Genomic DNA, 9,638 nt, shown 5'->3' with positions numbered 1-9,638 from the left:
TTAGGGTTAAACGTTTTGGTCAAAGGAAATTTTGACTATTCATTTAAAAGTTTAATACATACATGGGATCCCAAAATATTACAAACAAATGTTTAAAAGGGTATATACAAGTCAAAAGTACAATTAGTCGGCCTAAGTGGCAAAATAAGGGATACGACCCTAGTTCCTCTGAGATATCCTCGGTCGTGGTGGATGAGCAGCCGCATATGTACATGCCGCCACTAAAGCTCTCCAACTCATGGCTGGTCAAGCTTTCCTTTTCCCTTACCTAATCTACATAGCACCTGTAAATCGCAGCTCAACAAGAAAACTTAAACATGTGCATGAACAGTAAATATAGATTCCAGATACTTATCTAGCTATCTAGCAGTAATAACCTACTCATGCATGCGTAAAATTACAAATAAATGATCATTGGATCATTCTGGGGCCCGCTGCCCTGAATAGTTGACCACAGAGTCAACCCGGGGCCCTATGCCCTAGCTATGTGACCATAGAGTCACTTGAGGCACTTTCCCTTAGCTCGGAGTAACTAGCCATAGAGCCAGCCAAGCACTCTGTTTTCCAACTACCATAGGGTCAGCCAATGTAATAATACGTTCCTGATTGGGCCTAAGCCATTCTACCAGTGCGCAGCGCGCTATTGCCGCCCTTGACTAATAAGTTAAGTCCTGAGCCAGATATTCAGATATAGATACAGATACAGATAAGCATACTTCAGACAATACAAGTACACATACACATTAATTATATAACACCATAAAGTAAATGCAAACATAGCAATAAACATGTTCCTTAACGGGGTCAACCCCTATCTACACAGACCCTGCGAACAATCATATAACAATTAGCCAGAAACAGAGTATTCAAGTATGTTTAATCAACAAGTACAAACTTAACTCAATCACGTTCATTCTCAAGGGCTCGAGCCCTAATCTCATATATCACGTATTGGGTGGAGTTTTCTTACTTTAGGTATGAATGCAAAGTAAAATAAGAACGACCCTCAAGCACGATCCCGATTCTGAGCCCCTAGCGATAACCTAGTCATAACCATAATATAGAATCCCATCAATATCGAGCAATTAAAGGCCTTCGAACCGAGTCCTAGCCTCCGGGATGTCGAATTCTACCAAATCGGGTAATAAAATCGATCCCGAGCTCTTAGGTTTGAGTTCCCATTACTCAAGACCTAAGGTGGCCAAAGATGCCCAGGCAGGTCCTGACTCACCCCTAAGGATCACATCGCACCTCTTAGGATAGAGGGCCCTCCTACCTAGAACCAAAACAGGAGCCGTGATTTTCCTTTGAGAGTTGCGGCGCACCCCCAAAAAAAAAGCCCCTACCTAGCCCTGTGTTCACATAGGTCGCGGCGCCCAAGGAACAGGGCCGCGACCCAACCTTACGAACCCAGAATTCCTCTATTTTTCCTTAGCCAAAATCCCACCAAAATCCTTCCAAATGATTCCTAGAACCATGATTCAATCCTCATAACAATATCAACATAATACCAACAATAAAACCCAACCTAAAACTTGACTAAAAACTCATCAAAACTCACAATCCACCACTTGGCCACAAAGCTCAAGGACGCCTCAAGAACTCTAGGAAACCATAATAGAATTCAACTTAATTCATGAATTAAAGCTTACCTCAGTTGTGTTTAATGACCTCCTTGCTGCAACAAATCCAAGTCTTAATGCAAGCCTTCAATTCCCTTTGCTTCCTCAAGAAATCCACCAAAACATGTGAGAGAGGGAGAGGGTTGGGAGAGAGAGCTGGAGAGAATGTTTAAGTGTTTTTCTGAGCGTTTTATATTTTGTGGTTTACTTGAGGTTCAAGTAACCTTAAGCAAATCATGAGGTTCAGAATGGCAAATACTGAACCCAGTATGTGATACATGTGATGATGCCTGAGAATGCGCATGATTATGATTATGCTTGTGATTGTTGATTAAGCATGTTGAATGATTTGTATTTGCATATCTGATATATGATATATGCATGTCTGCATTATCTTATTGACAAAGGCTTGACTTATGAGTCAAGGACCGCAATAGCACGCTGAGTGCTAGTCGTTTAGATCAGGCAAACAAGGAGCGCATCATACGCTTGTTCGACCTAGTGGTCGTGGAAAACTCAGTGTTAGTTACATTGGGCTAACTCCAAGGCTGGTTATAAAGATGATAGAGCAATGGGCCCCAGGGTGACTCATTAGTCCTATATCCTAGGGCTGGGCCCCAGCATTGACTTATTAGTCAAGGACGGCTTTAGCACGTTGAGTGCTTGTCTTAAAGCATTGACTTATTAGTCAAGGACGACCTTCGCACGTTGAGTGCTGGTCATAAAGCATTGAATTATTAGTCAAGGACGTCATTAACACGTTGAGTGCTGGTCGTAAAGCATTGCCTTATTAGTCAATGACGACCTTAGCACGTTGAGTGTTGGTCGAAAAGCATTGACTTATTAGTCAAGGACGACCTTAGTACGTTGAGTGTCGAAAAGCATTGACTTATGAGTCAAGGATAGCGCGCTGAGCACTGGTCGATATGGTTATGTCCAACCAGAATCATATCATACGCTTGACCGACCTATCGGTCGGGGAAAATTCAGCGCCAAGTACGTTGGGCCAGCTCCAAGGCTAGTTATACAGTGGACAGGGCAAAGGGCTCCGGGGTGACTCATTAATCCCATATCCTAGAGAACTGAGCCAGTATGATGTATTCATCATGTGTTTAATCGCTTGTATTTTGGGCATTGGACCCCGATATGATTCATTGATGGTTATCTTGGGCTATTGGCCCATATGGTGTTGTAGTAGGGTTATTACTACTAGGCATGCTTAATATGATTTGGATATATGTTATTAACTGCTTATGAGCACGTTTAAGTTTTCTTGTTGAGCCTTGGCTCCTAAGTGCTATATGGTGTAGGTAAAGGGAAAAGAAAGTTGGACCATCCTTGAGTTGGAGAGCTTAGGTGACGATGTGTACATATACGGCTGCTCGACCACCACGACCGACGGTTAAAAGAGGAACTAGGGTCAAACCCTATTTTTTTGCTTAGGTCAGTAGGTAGTAACTTTTCATTGTAATTAACCTTTTAAATATATTTTGGGATCCCATGTACGAGGTAAACATTTTAATGAAATGATGGCACCTTTGACCAAAAAATTTAACCCTAAACTGTAAATCACGTTTAGTTACACGGTTATGGCCAAATGACTTGTTTAGAGAGTTTAGCATAATTTAAAATACACAGTGTAATGGTCCCTAAGTAGAAGGGTGTTACAGGTAGGTTCCCTGCTGGAACCTGATGTTGTCTCAAGAGAGGATTTCATCCTTCTGCCTCTCTAACCTGGCTTTCATATCAGCAAGCAACTACTGATAGTTCTCTGGAGTTGGCAGTGGGGCCTAGCCCTGGTCATTGTCTTCCCTGGCCTGTATCTCATGGCCAGCCAATCTCTCTGACCTTTGAGGAAGCATACTGATAACTATCCCTCTCTGTAGTGATCGAATCGGCCGTTAGGACAGTAATAACTATACCTATTGCCGTCTAACGGTCCAAAATCAAATAGGCAAAAAAATGTGATGCTAATAAGCTTGCCCACAAATAATACATTCAATCATGGTGCTAAATATGCATGTTTAGGTGAATTAAATATGCATGTGGGCCTATTTCTAATTAAAAGGGAGATTTTAATAATTTGGCTCGTTACGAGTATATTTGGCATATATGTGATATATGTGTGGGACCACATCATTATGTTGATATATTTTGGTTACTCGGCACGAGAAGATTCTAGGGAGCAAGCTAGTGGGAAAGTCACAATGGGACCGATACTTGACTCGGAGTCATGGGGTATATTGGGTATTTAGTACATTACTGAGTTATTGGGTAATGGGAGTACATATTTGATGATATATGTGGAGTTAGTGAGTCAGGAGGGAATTCTGGGGATTTTGACTATTTGGCCCTCGTGGACGTTTTTCTGGTACCCCGAGCATTGTGATTTGCTTAAGGTTACTTAAGCTTGAAGTAACCTTACAGAAATAAAAATAAAATCCAGTCTCGTTCTCTCTCCTCCGTTCTCTTTTTCGCATTTGATAGCATTTTCAAAGGAAAGTCAAGTTTTAGGACTCAGATTCAAGCAAGGTTAGAGTCATAACGATTCTAGGGAAGTTTAGAAGCATGATAACCAGAATATTTAGCAGGGAAACGACTTAATTGGAGGTAATCTAAGCTTTAAGTTTTAAGTTTTTGAGTTTTAAAGCTTTGATTGAATTTGACGTTTTGATGAGCTATTGAATTGTTTGGAACTTTGGTTTTGATGGCTTTGGGACATGGAGTGGATTGGGAACTTTGATTTTGGGATTTGGATATGTTTGGATAGGTTTATGGAGGGTTTTGACATGAGAAAAACTAAGGAAATAGCTGAGTTCCAAGTCGACCCGCGACCTTGTTCTTGGGCGCCGCGGCTCAAGCTTGACAAAGGAGAAAGAGTTGGCTGCTGGGCCATTTGGGCTGCGGTGCTTCTTAGGCGTGCCACGACGCTGTGGGGAGTTAGGGAGGGCATTAATCCCCTGACTTGAGCTGGTCGCTGCTCAAAGTAGAAAAAATGGTCAAAATGGTTTTTTTTTTTGTGATGGGAACTCAAGCCTAAGGGCTCGGGATCAATCATACTACCCAGTATAGTAGGATTCGATGTCCCGGACGCTAGGACTCGGTCTGGAAGCTTGTGTTTACTCATTATTACAGGATTTTATATTATGGTTGTGACTAGGTTATTGCTAGGGGCTCGAAATCAGGATCGTGCTCGAGGGTCGTTCATTTGTAACATGTACTTGGATCAAAGGTAAGAAAACAGCACCCATTATGTGATACATGTGATGATGGCGTGGCCCGAATTATTGAACAAGAATATGAATAGGGCATGAATGTCTAAGAATGTGCATGATTATGATTATGCTTGTGATTGTTGATTAAGCATGTTGAATGCTTTGTATTTGGATATTTTATATATGATATATGCCTGTCTCCATTATCTTATTGAGAAAGGCTTGACTTATGAGTCAAGCATGGCAATAGCCCATTGAGCGCTGGTCGTTTTGGTTAGGCTAACTAAGAGCGTATCATATGCTTGTTCGCTCCAATGGTCGTGGAAAACTCAGCGCCAGGTACGTTGCTCTAGCTCCAAGGCTGGTTATACAAAGGATAGGGCAATGGACCCCAGGGTGACTTATTAGTACCATATCCTAGGGTTGGGCCCCAGCCTTGACTTATTATTCAAGGACGTCCTTAGCTCGTTGAGTGTTGGTAGTAAAGTATTGACTTACTAGTCAAGGACGACCTTAGAACGTTGAGTGTTGGTCATAAAGCATTGAATTATTAGTCAAGGATGACCTTAGCATGTTGAGTGCTGGTCGTAAAGCATTGACTTATTAGGTAAGGACGACCTTAGCATGTTGAGTGCTTGTCGAAAAGCATTGACTTATGAGTCAAAGATGAAAATAGCACCCTGATCGCTGATCGATATTGTTATGTCTAACTAGAAGCGTATCATAGGCTTAACCTACCTATCAGTCAGGGAAAACTCAGCGCCAGGTACGCTGGGCTAGCTCCAAGGCTGTTCATACAGAGGATAGGGCAAAGGGCCCCAAGGAAAAGAAAGCTGGACCATCCTTGAGTACTAGGGCGTTACAAGTACGTTCCATGCTAGAACCTGATGCTGTCTCAAGAGGCGGATCTCATCCTCCTGCCTCTGTAACTTGGCTCACATATCAGCAAGCAACTGCTGCCAATTCTTTGGAGCTGGGGATGAGGCCTGGCCCTGGTCATTCTCTTCCCTGGCCTATATCTCGTGGCCATCCAATCTCTCTGACCCTCGAGGAAGCATACAAATAACTATCTCACTCTTTTAGTGATAAAATTGGCCGTTAGGTAAGTAATAACTATACCTCTTGCTGCCTGACGGTCCAAATCAAACAGGAAAACAAATACGATTCTAATAAGCATGTCCACATATAATACATTCAATCATGGTGCTAATAAGCACTTCTTGATATTCATCAGCACATAACAATGCTAATAAGTATTTCTAGTATGCATAAGCAATTAAACATGTCCAAACATTTATACATGTATAGTAATGCTAATAAGCATGTTCTTTAATCCTTGCCAGTATTAAAAGTGCTAATAAGCTTTTCCTGGCCTATATGCAAAGGACGATGCTAATAAGCGTGTCCTGACCTACATGTCCATATAATAATGCTAATAAGTAGTTCCTTTGCATTCACAAGCATTAACAATGCTAATAAGCATGTTCTTTATCATTCATGCAACAGTCAAGGGCCAGGCCCCATCAGAATATCTCATGCTCCCTAATAAGGCATGTAGATAAGGCATTAATAAACTATTTAAGCCATTAAACACATAACCACTTAAATAGTTACTGAAACCTGAGTCGAGCTTGTCTTTAGTAGCAAGTGTACATGCACGACCAGTCTTCAGGAACCCTTAAACCTTGGCAGCTCTGATACCAAGTTGCAACGTCCTTCTAATCTAGGACCGTTACACTGTTGTAGAGTCCCAGAATGTTTACTTAGTTATATATTTTGTAGTAGTTGTAGTATTTTAGATTTCATGGATTTTGGTTCAAATCGGGACTTAGTTGGAAACTCCTAGCAATAGTTATGGATTTTATAAGTTTAACCTATAGTTTAAGAATATTAATTATAACATAAGGTTTGATTAATATTGTCAGTCATAAATATGATATTTATTATAACCTAAGGTTTAGATAGATCCAATAGGATTATGACATTTGTCACAAGCATGATTATTAAGGAATTAAGTATTTTAATGATAAAATAAGGAAATATAAGCTTTAGTATTCACCAGAAACTATTAGGGTCGTAGTTTGACTCAGTCAAAGTAGTTATCCTATTCAAATTATGCTAAATAAAAGTGCAATTATGTGTTTAAAATATTCACGTATGCCGATATATCGCAACTATGAGCCGATATATTGCCTAACGAAGGATACAGAAAACACGTTGACGATGCACGAACGTACGAACGGAGGCTCGGGATTAGGGCAGAGCCGATATATCGTCACATAAGGGCGATATATCGCCCTAAGTTATATATATATATATTTTTTGTTTTTAATTTTAAAATCAAACATTAACTACATAGACCTGCCTCTGAACGTTTTGACCGAGTCTTCAGCCTCTGATTGACGAAAATTCAATTCTTTTTCATTTTAAAATAACTATTTTATTCAAATCAAAATGAGGTTAGTTTCACTCCTTACCTCTATATATAGGACTTAGTACCCAGCCCTTCCACTCACTCTTCAAGCTGTGATCAGAGACTCCAAGGTGCTAGTGATTCCATAGAGTGATAAACACTTGGGTTGGGAAAAAGCTTTGCCATTCTTAAGATTTATAAAATACTTGGGAAGTGAGGATTAGTGTATTTCGGTATTGAAGTTAGACCAATCCATAAGGTTAACTAAGATATTTCTATTCTCTAAGTCCAATTCTTTAAACTACTTTAGTTTTTCTTTAGTTCCTTTTATTCAGATCCTAACTTTTGATATTGGTTTTTGACTAGGTTTTTGAAACTTAATGATCTTTCTTGGTAAGTTTCTTTTTGAAGGTTTAGTTCCCACATTTATTCTTTACTCTTTAGAAATTCTCACCATTCTTATTGTTGGTTTTAGGAGTGTTCCAAGTCCTGCATTTGTTCTAAAAAATCCCAGTTTTGGTAAGGAAAATAGGATAGATCTTGTATGTTTGTATGATATGTTATGTTATATGTTATGTCATTTTATGTTGTATGTTAACATTATGTATAGTATGTTTATAGACCTTGGGCATGTGACTTGTCTAACTAGCAAGCCCCAATAATTTATGGGCATATGACTTGCTTAGCTAGCAAGCCCCACAAATCTATTGGGCATATGACTTGCCTAGTTAACAAGCCCCAAGTAGTATAATGGCCATTGTAGTATTATATGACATATGTTTATAGTATATGTGGTTATGATATAATTTATGTATATGTTTTATGTTGTTAGTAGTTTTCCTTGCTGGGCATTAGGCTCACTCCTTTACTTTTAGTTTGATGCAGGAAAATAGATACAAAGGCGGAAGGATTCTTGGAAGCTTGGCATGTGTGTTGAGGTGAATGGAGTGGATGGGCTGCGTGTCGATTCAAGGACGACGTTATTTTCTTTAGTCTCTTAAAATCACGTTTTTATGTATTTTTCGCATCTAGCTTTGTAAACAATTTCATTTAAAGTTTTGTTTTATTTTAAAACAATGAGCTCATTTATGTATTACAAATATTATTTTAAAGTTTCCAATAAAATTATGAATTTGTACATGTATGTTCTCTTCAAAGTAGTAGTTATGTCTAGTAGGTTTAATGATCTAAGTCTTAGAAATAGTTGGGTCATTACAACTGTGTACTTTAAATAGTGTCAGACTTGTCCATAAAGTCATTTGGTCATAAACGTGTAACTAAGATTAATGTCAAAGGTTAGGGTTAAACATTTTGGTCAAATGAACTTTTGACTTTTCATTTAAAAGTTTAATACATACATGGGATCCCAAAATATTACAAATAGATGTTTAAAAGAGTATATACAAGTCAAAAGTACAATCAGCCAACCTTAGCGTCAAAATAAGGAATAGTTCATCTGGTATGATTATGTGATTGCCTGCTCAATTGATATATGAATGTGTTATCTACAGATAGAGTAAAGAACATGATATTTGTTTTGAAAGAGCAAAGTTATTGATTGATGTATGAATGTTGTGGGCATGTATTTTAGTACCACAATGCTATGTGAATGTGGTGCGATTTGGTTTTCCATGGGAAGGCTTGTAAATGTGCTCATCATGCTTAATGGGTTAAGTTATTGACTGCAGAATAAATTAGAGGTTATGTACCCAAGGTAGTTAATGGGATCCGATGGTGTTTATACTGAGGATGGGAATTACAGCCAGGGCCTGAGCCTTCTGCCTGCCCCTCATAATTCGCATAAGGTGTTTACAGATACGCAATTAAGATTGCTGAGGCAAGAGGAAGAGATCAGGTGTTTAAAACAACAGGTTCTGTCAGGGAACACCTCTTCCTTTACTATGCTGGGAGTGGCATCAGTGTTGGCTTAGCCTAGGGTATAGAATAGGAGGAATTTCTATGTGAAATATTTCAGGAGTATTACCCTCCAGTTTTTGAGGGAGGTCTAGATCCATTCAGAGCTGAACAATGGATGGGCAAGTTAGTTCCATCCTCGACAGTATGGGGGTGGTAGGTCACGATAGGGTGATATGTGTTATATATATGTTGCGGGAAGATGCCCGGACATGGTGGGAAGTGGTATCCCGGACACGTGATACAAATACAATGAACTGGAAAGAATTTAGGTCGTTGTTTAATGAGAGATATTACTGTGATGTAGTTAAGACTACTAAGACAAATGAATTTCTGAACTTGATTCAGGGAAATACAACAGTAACAAAGTATGTTAACAGATTCGATGGATTGGCCAAGTTTTCTTTTGATATGATACCCATGGATGTGGCTCGACAGGAGCGATTTATCTAGGGATTGAATTCCAGAATAGCC

Source organism: Humulus lupulus, chromosome 7 (assembly GCF_963169125.1).
Source record: "Humulus lupulus chromosome 7, drHumLupu1.1, whole genome shotgun sequence".
In the NCBI taxonomy this organism is placed as follows: Eukaryota; Viridiplantae; Streptophyta; class Magnoliopsida; order Rosales; family Cannabaceae; genus Humulus; species Humulus lupulus.
Note: the sequence above shows the minus strand (reverse complement) of the source record.